General features: G+C 39.6%; 1 protein-coding gene across 10 annotated transcripts in view; it reads right to left on the bottom strand.

Annotated features, from left to right (window-relative positions):
• The window catches only part of MEF2C (myocyte enhancer factor 2C), a 199,391-nt gene that overhangs the window by 165,701 nt on the left and 15,461 nt on the right, over positions 1 to 18,229 (bottom strand). For 2 of the 10 annotated variants that reach the window (XM_054986349.1, XM_054986348.1), the window contains exon 1: positions 13,353 to 13,795. The exons of the other annotated variants lie outside the window; for them this stretch is intronic. The gene's annotated coding sequence lies outside the window, so the exon portion shown is untranslated. Of the gene's footprint in view, positions 1 to 13,352; positions 13,796 to 18,229 lie in introns of those variants that run through there. 10 annotated transcript variants of the gene reach the window in all.

Raw genomic sequence — 18,229 nt, forward strand, 5'->3', positions numbered from 1 at the left:
AAGTGTGACAGATAATGAAAGCAGCCACAGAAAGAGACTTCACTAGCTTCTTACATTGACTTGGAATGTTGGACCACCAGCAACCATAATGGCTCCAAGTTTTCTTCTATAAAGGAACAGTAACAGCATATGAGAACTCTTCAGTGCAGCGCTTCACTGGGGTGCTATTTTTCTTGCAATAGCAAGAATCAAAAATGAGCTTATTGCGGCTATTAATGGATAAGTGAGAATGCTATAGTTTCAGTAGTTTATAAGTAAGATGATGAACTAAATTCCCAGTGAAAATCTAGAACCACCAAAACAAGTAGAAAATTTGGACTAATTTTCACTTTTTAAAAATAAAATACATTTATATCTGTAGATAATGCACCCCCCCCTTTTTTAAAAAAAAAGTGGATTACTTTTTAATTGCAGGAGAAAAGAATTTGAGTTTTTTTAAAATCACAAGAAGCATTAACAGTGCAATCCTAAGAAGAGTTACACCTGTCTAAGCCCACTGAAATCAATGGGCTTAGACTGGAGTAACTTTCCTAAGGATTGCACTGTAAATTTTCCAGCCTTTTAACTTGACATAAGATTAAGGGTTTTTTAGATAAATATTACTTAGTTATGCATTTTAGTGGTTAATCATCCATTTAAATATAGCAGTCTAGTTGGTAAATTATATTTAGATTCACAGACACATAAATTAGCACAATATTAACTGGGCCAGAAATGCACCAAAATGTGCCTGCCTGACCACAAAGTCTTCCCCAAAAAGGAAGTTTAAGGATTCACTGAAAAGTCTGAGATCCAAATGCACACACCTTGTCAGCTATGACTGAATTAAATAAAATGTAGGCAAGGCTGATGTTGAAATACATAATAGTAGCCATTGGAAAGTCACCCCCTTTGCTCTATTAAATAATTTGTATGGATTATAGCAGAATATTATGGCTGTGCTGGAATTCCACAGGGCTTCACAAGGCCCCTAGGCCTTAAATTTAATGCTAAATATGATGGTGTGGTTTAGGGCAGAGCAGTTAAACAATGGATCAAGAGAGCTCTTTAGCTGGAGGTTCAGCCGCACTAAGATTCATTCCTTTGCTTCCTCCATACCCCACTTTTCTTCCCAGTGAGAATACATATCCTCCCTTTCTGCAATTTTATACTCATAACAACCCTGTGAGATAGGTTAAGCTGAGAGCCTAAGGTCACCCAGCAAGCTTCCACGGCAGAGTGGGGATTTAAACTAAGATCTTCCAGATCCTAATATGACATTCTAGCCATGCTGACTCTCAAAGATTAGTTTATGTTAATCATCACCTGAACTATACATTGTGTGGGTAAAAACAACAGTCATTTTTGCCACTTTAGAAGCTCCTTTATTAGTTACCTTTGCAGTATGGGAAGGAGCCCACCGCATCACTTTCAGTGCTATTAATGTAAATTGAGTAGGCACCACTAGTTTACATGACGGAGTGAGAGCAGAGACTGACATACATAAGTAGGTAAAGTTATATGGTTAACAGCGGCAGGACACTAATCTGGAGAGCCAGGTTTGATTCCCCACCCCACCACTTGAGGCCAGCAGAGTGACCTTGGGTCAGTCACTGCTCTTCCAGAGCTCTCTCAACCCCACCCACCTCACAGGGTGATGGTTGTGACAATAATAACACACTTTGTAAATGATATTAATAACACACTTTGTAAATTGCTCTGAGTGGCCGTTAAGTTGTCCTGAAGGGTGGTATATAAATCATCATCATCATCTTCATCATCAAGTTACTATCCAGTTTGCTTCCCGCAGATACCCTGCACAAATTGTGCTCTGTGACCATCAAATCCCTGCCCTATGCCCTTACTTTGCCATTTTAAGGGACCAACATTATGCCACTTATAAAAAGTATCTTACATCTTTCTCTTCATTATGTTTTTTCTGTAGCATTTTCAATACCATGCATATACTCTAGCTATATTTTTTAAAGATAATTACAAAGAGGAAGTGCTGAGAAATTAACTCCTGTGCTGGTAACTGTCAAACTGTATTTTATCCAGCACCATGGCATTATTCACCACTGGAAGGAGGAACTGTGCAGTTAGTCATTTTCAGTTTCAATGTGGAATCTTAAAAATCCACCAAATTTCTTCTATCAAGCCACTTCAGGGTGATGGGGAATGGGTCCCAATCATACAAAATGCATGAAATCTGCAATCCATAAAGCATAAGCAAATGACATGTACAACTGAGAAAAAATAAAAGATTTAGCATTCTCTGCACAAAAGATTATACTGAAATGCAAAATGGAGTACATCACTCATAATATTACAAATTCCTAATGATACTAGGGGTACACAAAATAAAACAAACGAGCTGGAAATACACCCTGAATCATTGTTTTATTTTGTTAAAGTAACTTCTGGAACAGAAAACCAAATCAGGGAAACCATACTGTAATGACATGCTACAACCAAAAAGTTTGTTTCATTTCATTTCAGTTCTTACCTTGCAGAAGCGGCAGTGGCAGGTAAACACTGGGCCCTCATATCAACATCTTGTTTTCCTTAATGGCATTCACTGATCAGCTCCCAAGGGGAGAGAGCCCTTATATCAATAATTAACTCTGTTGGCAGAAAGGGGGGATGTGTGTAATGCACGAGTGCATCTTTTCCCCTCCTGTCGCTACCCAGTCAATGGCATTGTCTCCCTGTCAATCAGGTCCTCACAAGGGGAGACCCCTCCTCACTGATCGGCTTTGGGAATTTTTGGAAGCAGGAATGTGCAGTCTTTAATCATAGGCTGCAATTCTAAAGCCAATTCCCTGGGAGTAAGCACTGTTCAATAACATGGGACTTACATCTAAGTAGATAAGTTTAGGATTGCTTCCCCATCCTGCAAGCCATTTGCCTATTCTGCCTTTTGAAAAACAATCCTACTTGCCCTCAGCAAAAGGAAAACTTGCGGGAAAAACACAGGTCTCTTTAGGTGAGGGGGGAGACATGCTGCCTGCCTGCCTGCACATGGGCGATTGAGAATGGCAGTGATTAATGTGAGAACAGCCCCTTGTTGTGGGGGGAAAAGTGCAAAGCACAAGGAAACATGGCACTAGCCGGCAACAGCATGATGCAAAGATAGTAATGTATTGGTACTACAGAAAAAGAAAAAAGTAAACATAAAGCGGGATTGCCGTTGCCACCCTGTTATCCCTTTGACAGCTAGTTTCCCACCTCTGTGTGCACCCAGACATTAGCCGTCTTCAGGATCCATTACTCTGTGTGTGTGTGTGTGTGTGTGTGTGTAATGTAAGCAAGGAAAAATTCAGTGGGGCAATGGTATAAAGGAAGGACTGTGTTCTGTGCAATTTTAGTGCCATTAAGCACAAAAACAGCTGCCCCCAAGAGCCTGGAAGCCCTGACTGCAAAGAATGTGCCAAAACTCATGATACGGAAAAAAATCAAATGGATTACCAAACTGGTAACATTCCATTCAGAAAAATCCAATAATGGTACATAGTTCCTTTGGAAACACTGGATCTGAAACTGAAAATTTTTTCAGGGCACATTCCTAATGGATACCATGGTTTAAAATAAAAAACAACTTCTTCCTACTGATTAGAAAATCTCCACATTGGACTAAAACCAAGCCAACTGAAGGGATGGCCCTATGATTGTTGGTCTAAATATGATTAATGAAACTTGACTAGTTAGAATTAATTTTATTCATTTAAAATATTTACATCCCCGTTAAATTTCCCCTTGATTCACCTTGAAGGCTTGTTAATTGTTAAACCTCTCCTTTTAAAATGTGGGTTTTCTTTAGACTAATTAATGCCTTTCTTTTAAAATACAAGATTAAATTATCTTCCACTACTGGAATTGCCATGCTTTTCATTTTAATAACGGTATCCATGATCTGATATCATTAAGCCACAAAATACCTTTTAAACAAAATGTTTATTCGTTAATATTTTAATTAAATGCTGCTTCATTTTCTTTTGTACTCAATGAGTCTATTAGGTTACAGTACTGCATTAACAACCATGATTTCAATTTCTGCCTAAATATATTTTAGTTCATGTCTCAAGAAGTGCCAAAGATGCATTTTATATCGTGCATGTGAGAAGTACATGATGAGGAAGTATGCGCCTACGTTTCAGTGTGCATTTTATACACTGCAGAGGAATATTATACTACTGTGTGTCATATCCAACACAGAACAGGAAAATCAGGGTGTGCAATTTATGTATCAGTTCTTCACACAGTCATTTTTTCTTGCTATCCAGGCAAGACTGATATGACCAAAAACTGCTTGTTCTGAAAGCCAAGTTGATAATACTTCTCCAAAGATGAGCCATGACTTCTGGTGACATATGTGGAAAAAGGAATATATAGTGACAATTAAGAGTCAAGTCCAGTAGCATCTTAAAGGCCAACAAAGAGTTTCCAGGGTATAAGCTTTTGATAATTAAGCTCCTTTCATCAGATTTGATGAAGGGAGCTTGACTCTCAAAAGCTTATACCCTGGAAACCCTTTGTTGGTCTTTAAAGTACTACTGGACTTGAACATTGATCATCTACATGGTTACCCAATTGAGAATTAAAAGCATCAGTTAACCAGATTCTTGGATTTACATTTTCCTCTTTATTGGCTTACCATGTCTATCCTTTTAAATCTCCATGCATAAAGGTCTCCTTTTAAAAGAACAGGGTTTTGGTGAGAAAATGTACCTCAACCTCGGATTATCTGAAAAATGCCATAAGGGGTCTCAAATGAACAAGGAACACAGACAGCGCTAGCAAGAAAAGAAAGATGAGAAATCAGAATTCTTCATCTAGCATTTTGTTTCCCCCTCTTGAGTGAAGTACATTCCAAGTATAACTAGAGACCAATTTTAAAACATGTTTACTCAGAAGTAAGCCCCACAGCAGAACTTAATTTCTAGTACCTGTATTTAGGACTGCATTCTTAAATGTGATGTTTAGATTTAGAGCTCATCCAACACTAGAAATAGAGAAATTATCATTCTAGGAACACAAAATAGCACTATGCAGATACAGAGTTGGCCCTCTAAAATGCACATGGTACTTTAGGATTTCAGAACAGCAAAACCAGCATAAGAGGGCACAGATCACTCTAATCCTGCCTCCAATGCAACAATTCAGATAGGTCTTCATATGAAACTTCTTTGCAATTCTTTGGAAATTTTTAATCAGGAAACCCTCTGCTTGTCACTAAATTCTGCAGATGAATGAATCTCGCTGCACTGACCAGAACAAAAATGCTGTTCTTCACTAATTCGATAATGCTTTTCTGTAGTTCTATTGGCTTTTGCTGTACTAATATTCTCTATTTGCAGAAATGTAAACATAAGAAAGCATCCACAGATATTGCCTTGTTAAAAGGCAAAATTTCCCAAAGATTGTCCAATTTGCCTCATTTCTTTCTAGATGTCCTTTCTAAGCAATTATACAATTATTCTTTGTGCAAAGAGTCCCCACTCCTGCCCACTTAACAGGTATTGACCGACTGCAGTTTAACCCAGATAATGGTTGCATATCAGAAATGACAATTCTGATGTGTTTAAGAAACTAATTACAAACAGGAATGAGTTTAACCCACTCTCTCCCCATTTTCTCTCATTTTTTAAATCAGCAATTAGGTGGCTCCCTTCCCACACAGGGCTTAAAATTCATTTTGAACTGTGTGCGGGGAGGGGGGGGAGCTTTGGAAGGGGGCAATTTGAAGCTGGGAAACAAAAGGCAGGAAAGGTGTATCTTCTTTCCCCCAGTGATTCTCCAAGTGCATTTGTCCTTCCTTAAGCAGTGCGGCTTTTTTAAAAAATAAGGCATTGGCACATGGGTTCTTTACTTCTTATAATCTAGGTATGTCTGACGAAGAGAACTGTGATTCTCGAAAGCTTATGCTACAATAAAATTGGTTAGTCTTAAAGGTGCTACTAGACTCTTTTTGATTTTGCTACTACAGACAAACACAGCTAACTCCTCTGGATCTTATTTAAAAGGGTATTTTATTATTTCAGAACAAGTCCACTACCATGAATTCTTGGGAACAAGAGCGAGGAGTTTTTTAGTGCCCTTCATTTATCAAATATACTCCTGGCATTGCTGTAGATTGCTGTAAATTGCCAACACCAGAGGCAAGGACCACATGCTTGATATCAAGAATGTCAATTAAGGGCCAAGATAGAAGTGATGAATTACATTTGAATGGCAAGTGAACAGACTCACACATATTCCTTCTTGTTCACTTGCGCTCCACTTGTGCTGAGTGGAGCGCAACTGGAGCGCAAGTGAACAGGGAGGAATACATGTGAGTCTGTTCACTTGCCATTCAAGTGTAATTCGTCACTTCTAGCCTGGCCCTGAGTACCAAGGCAACAGTGCATGAGATTTCTAGCCTAGGTGCGAACTGCTGAACTCTTTTTCACTAGTTACTTCCTTACTGTGGCTCAGTGGTGTTCATGATGTGGCCTAAGTGTAGCCAACGTTGGCTTTTGACGTGGCTTTTCACTTCCTTATCAAATCCTTGTAATCTATTTAACACTGATATGGAAGAATGCAGGTACCTGTTTCAATTAGTCTGGCATGCTAAAGTGTCTCCATTCACTCAACTGCTGGCTACGTAGGCTTGGATGAATATAGAATATTTGTTTCAGGGATAGACAGCAGATGTAGTATCAGGAAAGGGAGGGGGTATTTGAGGGCCATGGTTTAACAGGCAAGAAACCATGCCTATTAAAAATAATAAATGGGAAACTATTGTATTACACCTACTGAATTCATAAACAAGCCAAACTGACCCTTAACAACTTCCTACAGAAAACAGTGCGATAGACTTCAACATTTTCTGGAAAAAAAAATCAATCATTTTGCTTGTTTGCTTTCCTGGTTGAAGGATGGAGCCATCTCATCTCAATATTTTCAGCATGTACATACTTAACCAACCACTGGGAATTCTACTGAAAGCCTAGTAGGGAATGCTTGAATATATATTCTAAGCTACTGCGAAGAGAGGCAAGATGGGAAGGTGGCAGATTTTTTTGCCAAACCTCCTTAATTCCTTGGGTAGCACCGTGGCTAAGAGAGAAATCCAAAGCAGGCCTACACAGATCTATTCAACGGGGCTTGCTCCTGGGAAACTGTTCTCAGGGACACACTGCAAAAGACTGAGCTATAATAGAAAAGATCATCTGTTCCGGTCTCAGCCACAGATGCCTTAGGTTGTGTTTGGCAAACCACTCACTGTCAGTCCCCCTTTGCGATGTGGAGATGATAATACTAGCCTTCCTTACAAGGATATTGTAAAGATTAATGTGATAATGTAGACAAAGTGCTTTGAACGCTGAACAGTTTATATAACATTGAAGAGTAGGAGTAAGTATTATTATTCCCTACAATCTTTCTGGAGCTCCTTTGCTAACTTTTCAGTTTTGAGATGGTCTCTCATATATTTAGTACAGATTCCAGGAGACTAAAGAAACAAAAACAAGGTATGTAATCCAGCTGCATCCCTGGGCTCAATCAGGCTATTGAAATCATTAGGATTAAAGCAACCTAACTGTGAATAGAATTGCAGTCTAAGAGTCATGTGGCACCTTAACAAGCTTTCCTGTCAAGAACCTGCTTAACTTACTAGTGCAAGTTTGGTAAGGGTACAGTCCCATTCTCAATTATGTAAATAAGGGACAAATTACTGAAATGTTCACTTCTGAATTTAAGTCAAACAAATATTTGGTAAATCGCTAAGTGTGTGGCACAGTATTAAAGACTACTTGCTGCTCCCCAAAACAGACTGCAGTATGCCAATCTGTGGGAACTGCATGCTCCAAAAGAAGCAAAGTACAGTTGTTGTGAAGTGTTATGAATGGCATGGAAAACTCTAGTTTGCATCAGATTTTTAAATCCTTATACTGCAAATTCTAAACAGAATGCAAAGGCTACATTTCTTAACATTTAATTGTATAATCTACATATGTCATCACTGGGTTAAAATACATGCTGTATTTTCATGTCTTTATTATCTCATAATGAGGCTGTTCATATCCCTACAATTTCCCCCAAAGCTGACACAAATGGGAAAATGTTATAAACTCCTCTTTAGGCTTCCACATACACACGGAATTACAGCTGGAGTCCCTTGAGAGATCTCACAATATTTGGTTATAATGGCACAATATGGTTGCTAAATTTTGATTATTAGGTTCTTCCTCTATTCCTAACACTTTCCTTTGCAAGATCATGGCACACACTTCATGAACTCACATGCTTATTCAGCAATATATATGAGACCAAACCAAATAATGAAAAGCAAAATGATTTTTTTTCAAACGTTCATTACTCCATTCAAAATAATGACCATCAGAGAAATGCTGTAATACCCCCTGAAATTGAGGTATATCTGATTGTACACACCCACCCCACAAATATAATCCAATTTTTAAAATGAAGCTTTTGGAAGGTTTCATGCTTCACACTCTTGGTACTATGGTAGAGAAACATGCGATAGCACATAACTATTCAGTTTGCTATGTTTAGGGTTCTTTAAGTACTCTTATGCTTCATATATCTTTTCTGAGTCTCAACATAAAAAGGTAACTTTACCAGAATTTGTTTCAAAACCTACTCACTCTATTCTACAATCTAATTAGGTCAAGAAGACTGTTTTGATTTAAGCATTCTGGTAACCCAGTTCTACCACATTATTTAAAAACCAATCCCAGCCATTTATACTTCCTGTAAAGGTACTTAAAAACATAGCACTGGATAAGCCCCTTCTCTCCAGCTGGACTAGCACCTCAACTATGTAGACATTTATTTTAAGTACTATTGATTTCAGTGGAACTTCCAAGTAATAATTTTTTTAAGATTACAGCCTATGATTCTAAGAGAGCTATCCCTAAGCAGGTCTCTAGGGAAGTAAGACCCATTTTATTCAGTGGAGCTTACTCCCAAGAACAGGTTCATAGGATTATAGCCTAAGTCAAACTGTATACAAATATTCCACCTTAACCAGGCGGAGTCAAGCAACTAAGGTTATGAAAAGTGAAGGAGCGAAACGATATTCATTCCCACTACAGAGAGCAAAATTTCCCAAACAATAAAAAGGCAAAACCAACTATGGTTTAATGAGCATTGCAAATTATTATTCTAAAAGATACCTTTAATTAATATAAAATTAAGCACATATTCCTTTTTAGCCCCATGCAATGAAAACACACTGTTTACAATTATAGCTGATTCATTAGTACTGCACTATGCAAGACACTAGGAAACATCAGTTGGGGTTTTTAAAGTTTTTTTAAAAAGAGGTTAAAAAGACTCTTTCACAGGGGACAACCCTTTTAAACAGATAATAAGCAAGACAGTTGTCTTCACTCCCTTTACAGATAATATCAGATTTAATGCCAATTGTAGTTCAAAAAAGTCAGTTAACTTTCCAAAGATGCAACTACAAGGTATAGCTGAATACTCCATTTAAAAAAGTAATGGAAGCTCCCTAGGAAGAATTTAAAAGATTTCTAATTTTGATAGAAGTGAATAACAGTGATCCTGGAAATAGCTATTCAACAGCAGTCCTGATGATTTTAACATAAATCCTCTAAAATAAAATAGTTTGAACATTTGGTTTGCCTTTGCCTGTATATTGCTATTTAGGGCAGTTGTAGATATCACAGCTTCATATGTATAAAACTTTAAGGGTGTCTAAAAGTTGCACGCTCACTTTCAAAACATTAGATTACTAAATTTGCAATTTTTAAAAAAATTCCAGCATAACCTCTCCCCCAATGATTTCAAAACCACGTTTTCTATCCTTCAACTTGCACTTGGCTATGACTAAGCAATCAAGCAATAGTAGCCCTTATGCAACAAATAACCAATTGAAAATGAAGTGTGCCTTGCCAGGCAGCAGCAATCAGCTTTTATCTCTGTCCAATCAAGTTGACATCTGAACTGCCTAATCCTCCTTTTGTAAGGCACATAAGACTTTGTTGTCACTGTTAGTTTTGTGAATTGTCTCTGTAAGCTGCTCTGATTTCCTAAAGATGACAGATCCCAGTGAACAGCCAAGCTCTACTGCACTGCAGTCAATGCGACAGTCGAGATTAAGGTACAGGACTGAAGACACTAGGATTTAATCACCTGTCCACATGTAATATATTGACCATCATCTCTCAGAAGATTAACTTAAATCTGTTCAGAAAAACAAAGCCATTACTATATTCAAAAAACAAAGAAATGTGCTTGAATATCGACCCATTTTACACATTTCACTCGCAATCTTCTGCAGTATGTCGACTAGTTCTAAACTATGCAACTTCAACTTGAAAAGAAGAAATGCTGCAGAGCTATACCATTAATCATTTAAAGCCACCGCCTGCTTATACTGCAGTGAGCTGACAAACTTTTCAGCATGTATTCTGTTGGTATTACACCTTTGCTAAATTTTAGTTACACGTATCTGAATTGTTAAATAGACTAAAATGTACATTTATACCAAGCTTTATGATCTAGGGCAGCAAAAAAACCTTACTCCACACAAATACTTAGGGCAGTACACCATGATACATGAAAATGACAGAGATATTATTTTGTTTTCATGAACAGAGATTCTTTATGATCTTCATACAGAATTTGAGAGATTAAAACCTCTCTGATCCATGTTCTTCTAATTGTGGTTTAACTACATAACTCAAAAGTTGGTCTAGGTCCAACAGGTTAAAGTCTGAAAGTGATCACTCTTTCAAGCATTTAATATATTAAAAATCATGACAGCTGTTGAAAATGCTTAAGCAGATACTTGTACAGTTTAATTTTAAATGGGATGGAGGAATAAGAATGCCCTTGAATATTTTGCTAAACATCTGAAGAAACGAACCTGTTAGAATGAAGAATGATAAAAACAAGAGAACTTTGAACAAATGCTTTAAAGTCTGGCAATATAATGACAGATATTTTACCTGGAAGTCAATCCCAGTAATTCCAAAAGAAGTTACTATAAAATAGATTTTAGATTGAGACATTATTTTTCTCTACTGCATAAGAAAGAACACGTACAAGTCAAATACAAATTTGCAGTTTGGATGTTTAAGCTGAACTGCTGGAAATTGGTTAGTATTTTTTTCCTTATAGCCATTAGTCAATATTTTAAAATCAAAATACAACAGTACTTAATCTGTAGGTAGACACCTACTTTGATGTAAGATTTTTTAAAAAGTCTGTCGTTCACCATAGCATTAGAAGAAATTTATCAACAAGGAAGTACATTTCTCTTTCTATCACATTGTCTACAACTTCGTTCCAAGAAATCATCTTTACAGTCACTTTCACTATTACACACATAATGTATTCTCAAATGGGCAATCCGGTATAACTTGAAATGATATGTTCTCCTATTATAATTCTAAAATGAACTCAAGTACATATTTTGGAATACTATCCCTACTTATGTGCCACTTTTCTCATTAAATGTACTTTGGAGGAAAACTGAGTAAACATGCATAACATTCCAATAATACATAGCTTCAATAAAGATAAGCTGGTGCTCTAATCACGTATATCATGTGAAAACTGCCAAACAAATATTTCATTGTTTTTGCTTATGTGCTCTGTCTTGCTCATTCATTCATGCAAGTTTTCAATTGTCATTTAAGCAGATCTATAAGACTTAACTCATACATGGCTTGCATGATCAAATTATGGAGGTGTTCTTCTGCAACTGATATTGTAACATAAATGAGTGTTACTATATTTGATAGATTAAAACAAAATTCTCTCTTCTCCATATTCTGCAAGAATACAGACAGAACCCTGATGGTTCTACACACTGAAATATGTTCCAGCGCTCCCAGTGTCAGTAAGTAATCTCATGCAATTCTAAGAATGGATAAATTGACCATGAAAGTACAGGAGGGAACACATCAGTGCTTCAAAAGATGTCACTACATATTCCCCAACAACTATCAATATAAGAAACATGTTCATTTGAATAAGAGCATCTTTGATGCTTCATTTAGAGTGAAAACCAGCTTTGCTATGTAGCCTGGCTGAATCTGAACTGCAAAGGAGTTATTGGTTCACAGGTGATTATGCTACTAGGCACTGGAGTGTGGCATTATTATACACTAAATAACTATCTATAATTTGCAACCACAATACCCTTAAACAGACTTCATGTTGGTCTTATGTAACAGGCAGACTGGACAATTTTATATCCTGTTACATATGTAAGTAGCTGATACAGTTTTAAGAAAACAGCTTTTCTGATTCATTTGTGCTAGTAAAACACACTTTGTCTCAAGCTAAGAATGCGTAGACCACCACCGAAATGCTGGCAGAATGCCTTTCTGCTGGCTAATTATCTTAAAACAGTAGCAGGTATGAAGTACGCACCAATAAGTATTTCATTGTACAAGATCTAGTTTTGAACTCTACCTGTGCTGACCTAACTGTCAGACAGTACAAGATTTGCCACTGATGCAAGAATTAAAGCACAAAGTTCTATTATGCAAGTATCTATTCAGAAAACCAGCATTGTGAAGGCAGCAGTATTCTTCACTGATTTCCGAAGTCTACTGGGGGCAACTATATCCTTCACAGGATAAGAAAGATAACTATTATATGTGCATAACAAAATAACACCGGCTATAGATTTCCCTTCCTCCCCCCCACACCAAACTGATGAAATGTTAATAAAATAAGTTGCCTGTCAGTGATTTAGCCTTGCAAAACTTACTTCAAAAGTTGGAATGACTACCCAAGAGAGGGAGAATGTGGCTTGATCATTCATTACATGGCACATCCAGTTCCTCCTCCTCCTCAAATGAAACAGATCACCAGGAAGAGGTGCAGATACTTGGGGGAAAGGTTGTGTGTCTAAAACCCAAGCATTTTTTTTTTACAAAAAAGATAACAGTGCCATGCCGACTAGAATGAAGTTTAAAAGGTCATTCACTCTTACGCCAGCTCATTTCTTCACTGGGCTGTTTGATAACTGGCAGGGCAAGTGCTCCAAGGTCATATGCATTTCGTGAAATGCTAAAAGACAAATAAACCTGAGCACACTTCACAATATCAAAACACACCAATGACGTGAACTAACTTCATGAAACTTTAAACAGTCAAGCAGCTGATGGGGGGGGGGGATCCTCCACCACTTAACTATGTCAGGTTTGAGTGTAAAGTTACTTTAAAGCCACTGATAACACCGGGGCTCTCCTCCTCTGGCAAGCACATTCCTAGTACATGGTAGCAAGTGACAAATACATTACAGTGCCTAGATGGGGTGCCTAGGCGCACCACAAGGCTGAGATACAATCTATTTTAACGCTAGATTTAACTGCAGGTGTACTTACATTGCAAACGTTTGGATGGTCAGGCTAGTCCTTGTGGTATTTTCCCTTCTTGGGAACAAGAGAGAGACACGCACGCACTGATGAGGGCTGGGGGGAGGGGGAGCCTCTAGTTCTTCCAGCCTTGAAAGATGTTCGCCACCTGGTTCAACATGCAGCCTCCTTGAACCGCATGCACACCCCACCTTGAAAACCAATCCAATGAAAAGCTATCTGGAGTGTGCGTGGAGCGCCCGACCGGCTGGTCGGAATAAAAGTAAGCAAGCGGACTGGGTCCTGAAAGCGTCCAGGAAGGAAGTGACAGGAGGCGAATGGGAAAAGAGCAGCTCACGGGCTTTGTAACATCGCGGCTCGGAGGAAGGGAGGGGAAGGCAGGGAGAGGAGGATTCAGAACTCCACGCCCGGCGAAGCTGCGCTTCCTTCTTGTCCTCCCTCCTCCTCTTCCTCTTCTTCTTTCTTTCTTCTTTCTCTCTCGTCTCTCCCACAATCCCAAACGAATGACTCTCTCCCGCCGAGCTGGAGAAATAATCAGTTTCACTCTTGCAAAAAGGGGGCGGGCTCACCTCCCCAAAGCGCTTCAATAAAACAAACAGAGCACCCAGCTCGGAGCAGCAGAGGAGGCAGAGGCGACGGCGCAGCGCCTCTTCCCCGTGCCCCTCGGTCGTCTCAACGAGATTGATAAATTACTCCACTACCCTACTTTAATTATGTATATGGTATGCAGAATAAATCACCCAACATCAGGCACCTCAATCAAGCACTTTTTAAATGATAATTGCATCGTGGCTGAATCAATCTTGCATGCCTGACATTTTGCTAATTTTAGTTTTTTACCGGGGGGGGGGGGGGAGGAAGGTGAGATCGGGGAGTTGGAGGGATGACATATGCCACGGAGCAACCCTAATGACAATCTTTTATTCTAGGCAGCCCAAGCGATCGTGGCTTCAGAATCAGAATACACATCTTCCGTCCCCCCCCCCACCGCCCCCCCCGCGCAAGGGAAGAAGGTAATGTGGGGAGCGACGCACAAGATCTCTGCTGGGTGGAACCGTCCGGGGTGAAGTCTCTTTGGACAAAAACAACCATAGTAACCCTTTGCAACACGCTAGGATTGGGTGTTATAGCAAACCAGGGCACCCTGGGGTCCTCCAGCAGCAACGCTTGCACAAGGCACTGGAAGCTGTTTGGACGATGGGGCTGGGGGAGGGAGAGGCTGCTCAGGCGCTCGTAACTGAGGCGTCTTCTTCCCAGGTCTGCCTTTGCCGCTGATTAAGCGGCGCGTCTCTACAGAAACGCAGCGCTGGATCCGGCTGAGGTTCCATTTCAGCGCTTCTGCTCAAGGGAGTTAACGGAGCGAGGGGCCGATCGAGAAAAACTGGGGAAAGGAAGACGTCAGACTAAGGGGACGGAGGGGAATGCCACCGTCAGGCGTCTTTCAGTGCAATCCTATGCAGAGTTACTCCCATCTAAGTCTTCAATGGGCTTAGATTGGAGTAACAGCAAGAGATAGCAGGGCAATTCATTCGAGGCGACCGCGCTCCCTCCACGCTGTCAGCCAGCCCAAACTTTCGACTCCACTTGGAAACGTGTCCTCCTAAGCCTGGGCTGAGAGGTGAGGCGAGGCTCGCGTAGATTCTTTTCTCTTTTTTAAATCGCAACCCTTGACACTGCCTCTCCCCGCCGTCTCTTGTGCGCCTTTCCGGGACTCTTGCTTGCAAGCTTGGCACTGCAAAATACCTCGACTCCCCCCACCGCTATCCTCTGCGAGCGCGGAGTGACTTCACTTACCCTACACTCCTCCGAGCAGCACAGGAAACGCGGCACGCGGATTCTGGGGGAACGAGCGGGAGACAAAAGTTTGGGAACGGGCAGGAACACAAGGCGGGCGGCTGGTTCAGTAAAGCCACCACCGTCCCCTTCCTTCCCTTGCCAGTGTCTGGCATTCCCTGTAGACGCTCGCTCGTCTGACCTCGCGCTGGTTCAGGCTCACTGGCCGCCCTGAACTCTGCTGTGCCAACTCACCACGTTAGCTGCACGGGCGCGCCTAATTCAGAAGCAACACGCTGTCTCTTGCATACGACGCAGCTCTGGGTGGATTGGGCCCCTCGAATGGCCGACAGAGAAAAGGGAGACCACTGACTCTCTATGGCCCCTTTCTGACCTCAAAGCTTATCTGCCAGACTCATCACTTGCCAAACTCAATTACTGCTCCCTTTTTAGTGTATTTTGAATAGAAGCAATTTGGAATACTTCTAATCGGTGGGTTAATCTGGGACATCACTATAAAAAAGGGGCTTAGTTTGTTCAGAACCTCCAGAATGACTTCTTTTAAGTGATATTAAAATGCATGTTAATTCAGGAATAAATATTATTTGAGCTTTAATGTTCACAATAAGCAACCTGATCCCTCCGCCCGCTTTTCAAGCTGGCATTAACAATTGTTCAAGGGTCAACCCCAGAAAATAAGAGATGCAAAACAGATAATCTCTAATTAAATATTCCTACTGGCGTAAACTATATAACTATATAGAACTATACAAATCTGTTGGGGGGGTGCGATTTGGATTGTTCATCCATTAGGTGGCATACCTATAGGGTGAAGAGCCTTTTATTTAGACAAGTTCTAATAACCACAATTCCACAAAGCCCTGTGAGAGACAGCACATAATCCAGATATTCAGCACCCACCTAGACCAGTCTGTCTCTGTTTTGTACAGCACATGGCACATGGATGGCACTGTAAATACTACTACAAGGGAAACAATTAGTTTCCTGTGGAATCTCTAAATAGTGCTGAGCAGAAGCTACCTATGAAATGCAGTCCCTTGCAGCTATTTTTTTCCACAACTGATGTCATTTCTATCACATTCTGCCCTCTGTGTTATATGGGGAAACTTTGTTTAAACATTGTGAAAAGGAAGAGGAAGGGATCTGATCTCCGGCTTTATGACTGCACATCAGGCACTCCAGCCCCTGCATTATACTCTGGGTTTAAGATGAAATGGATATCACAATATGCCCTATTGACAGTTTTTATTGCATACAGTAAAGCCCAATTAGGAAACAAATACAGAACAAAATTGCGTCATTTTTATTTATTCACTGTACTACCGTATTGGAAAGGCTTGATACTATATTATTCTTTCCACAAGAGGACACATTTCTGTTAACACAAAAGACATGTGGCATGTGGAGTGACCCAGAAATTCTGCTAATGACTGATGACTTTTTACTGTCATTGTATATTTTGGGGACTTAGTTACATAATGTGATCAAAAGAAAAACCATGCAGGATCCAAACCCACAGCATCCACCCAAACCCATGACATCCAGCCCAGTCCACTGATAACTACCACATACTCATGTTCATCACTGTTGCTATTTACACACTGATAGTTGTTGTTTTCTTTCTTTCGCCCTTATGTGCATCTTGTAAGTAGACAACAGAAGAAAGCTTTAACTATTTGATGGACTCCCCAAAGAAATCACAGATGGCAAAGCTTCAGTGTATTCTTTTAAACACTGTGTAGTCTTTTAAAAGGAGATCAATACATCATATTCAGACAGAAACCAGTACTTCAAAGGCTTGATTCACACATACATGAACATCTTTTAATAATGCATCACTTGATAACTCATTGTCGAATGTATAAAGTGCCTCACTGGAAAAGAATTTTGTATATGATGATGTGATCTATGAGGGATGTTTCACACATAGACATAATTACTTAATCTGTAGCCATCAAGAAATGAACATACATGTATGAATTTACTCCAACTCCCACTGATTTTGATGGGAGAATTAAGAACATGCTTAAATCTCTTCTGTTGCAACCAGTAAGACACATAATTGCTTATATTTTGCTGGACGATATCCATTATCTTTTCCCACCATTACTAATTGTTTAGAAGGAGGATGTATTATGACAATGCAAGATATATCCCTTGTAAAAACTTCCATTTTAAGGACTACTGGTTAGGTTGTACAACAGGCATATCAGGATGGAAATTTTGATTACAGACATACTTTGCATTGCAATACTACTGCAATACAGAGAAGGCTTGTTCTAGGCAGATAGTAATTGAAATATCACAGGAAAGAAAATTATGATACACATGCTTATTAAATAAAATATGGTGTTACCCATTTTAAAATGGGGGGGGTGTTTACGGACTGTACATGTGAGAAAGTAAACAGGTAATCTTAATTTCATTATGTAAGCACATTTCATTGTTTAATGTAGGAAAAGGCAAAAGCAGTAGTAAAAAAAGAAAGACAACATGAGATGGATTGACTGAAGGAAGGCCAACGCTTTCAGTTTGCAAGATCTGAGCAAGGTTGTTAATGATAGAACATTTTGGATGTCATTAATTTCATAGAGTGGCCATAAATCCAAAGCAAATTTGACTGGCACATACACAGCACGTTTCAATAAATCCTGAAATTGTGCACTTACAAATAATACTTGCTCAATTATTGCTTTTCTTCCTCTCAAATATGCAGACCAAAATACTGTTTAGCTGGAGGTAGGGGTACCATATATTTCAGGGTGAATTCTCAGCCTCAAAGTACTGTGTCTGTGTTAAATAATCTAGTATAATGCCCATTAGTATTTTGGTATCTGCGTATACTTTCTTGCTCATCTTCATAGGCCAATCTGCTCCTTCACCAGCTCCATAACTCTCAAAAGACAAAGCAGATATGGAGTCAGAGACTGTTTCAGGTGGGGGGAAATATCTTCCTCTGGCATGACACAGCCTGTCCTTTTGCATCCAGCTTACTGTCAGGGACAAAAACATGGCACAGAGAGAGAGAGAGAGACCCTGACAATGAGATAACTTTCATTGGAGGTAATCTCTCTCTCTGTAAACACAGAGAA

Source organism: Eublepharis macularius, chromosome 8 (assembly GCF_028583425.1).
Source record: "Eublepharis macularius isolate TG4126 chromosome 8, MPM_Emac_v1.0, whole genome shotgun sequence".
In the NCBI taxonomy this organism is placed as follows: Eukaryota; Metazoa; Chordata; class Lepidosauria; order Squamata; family Eublepharidae; genus Eublepharis; species Eublepharis macularius.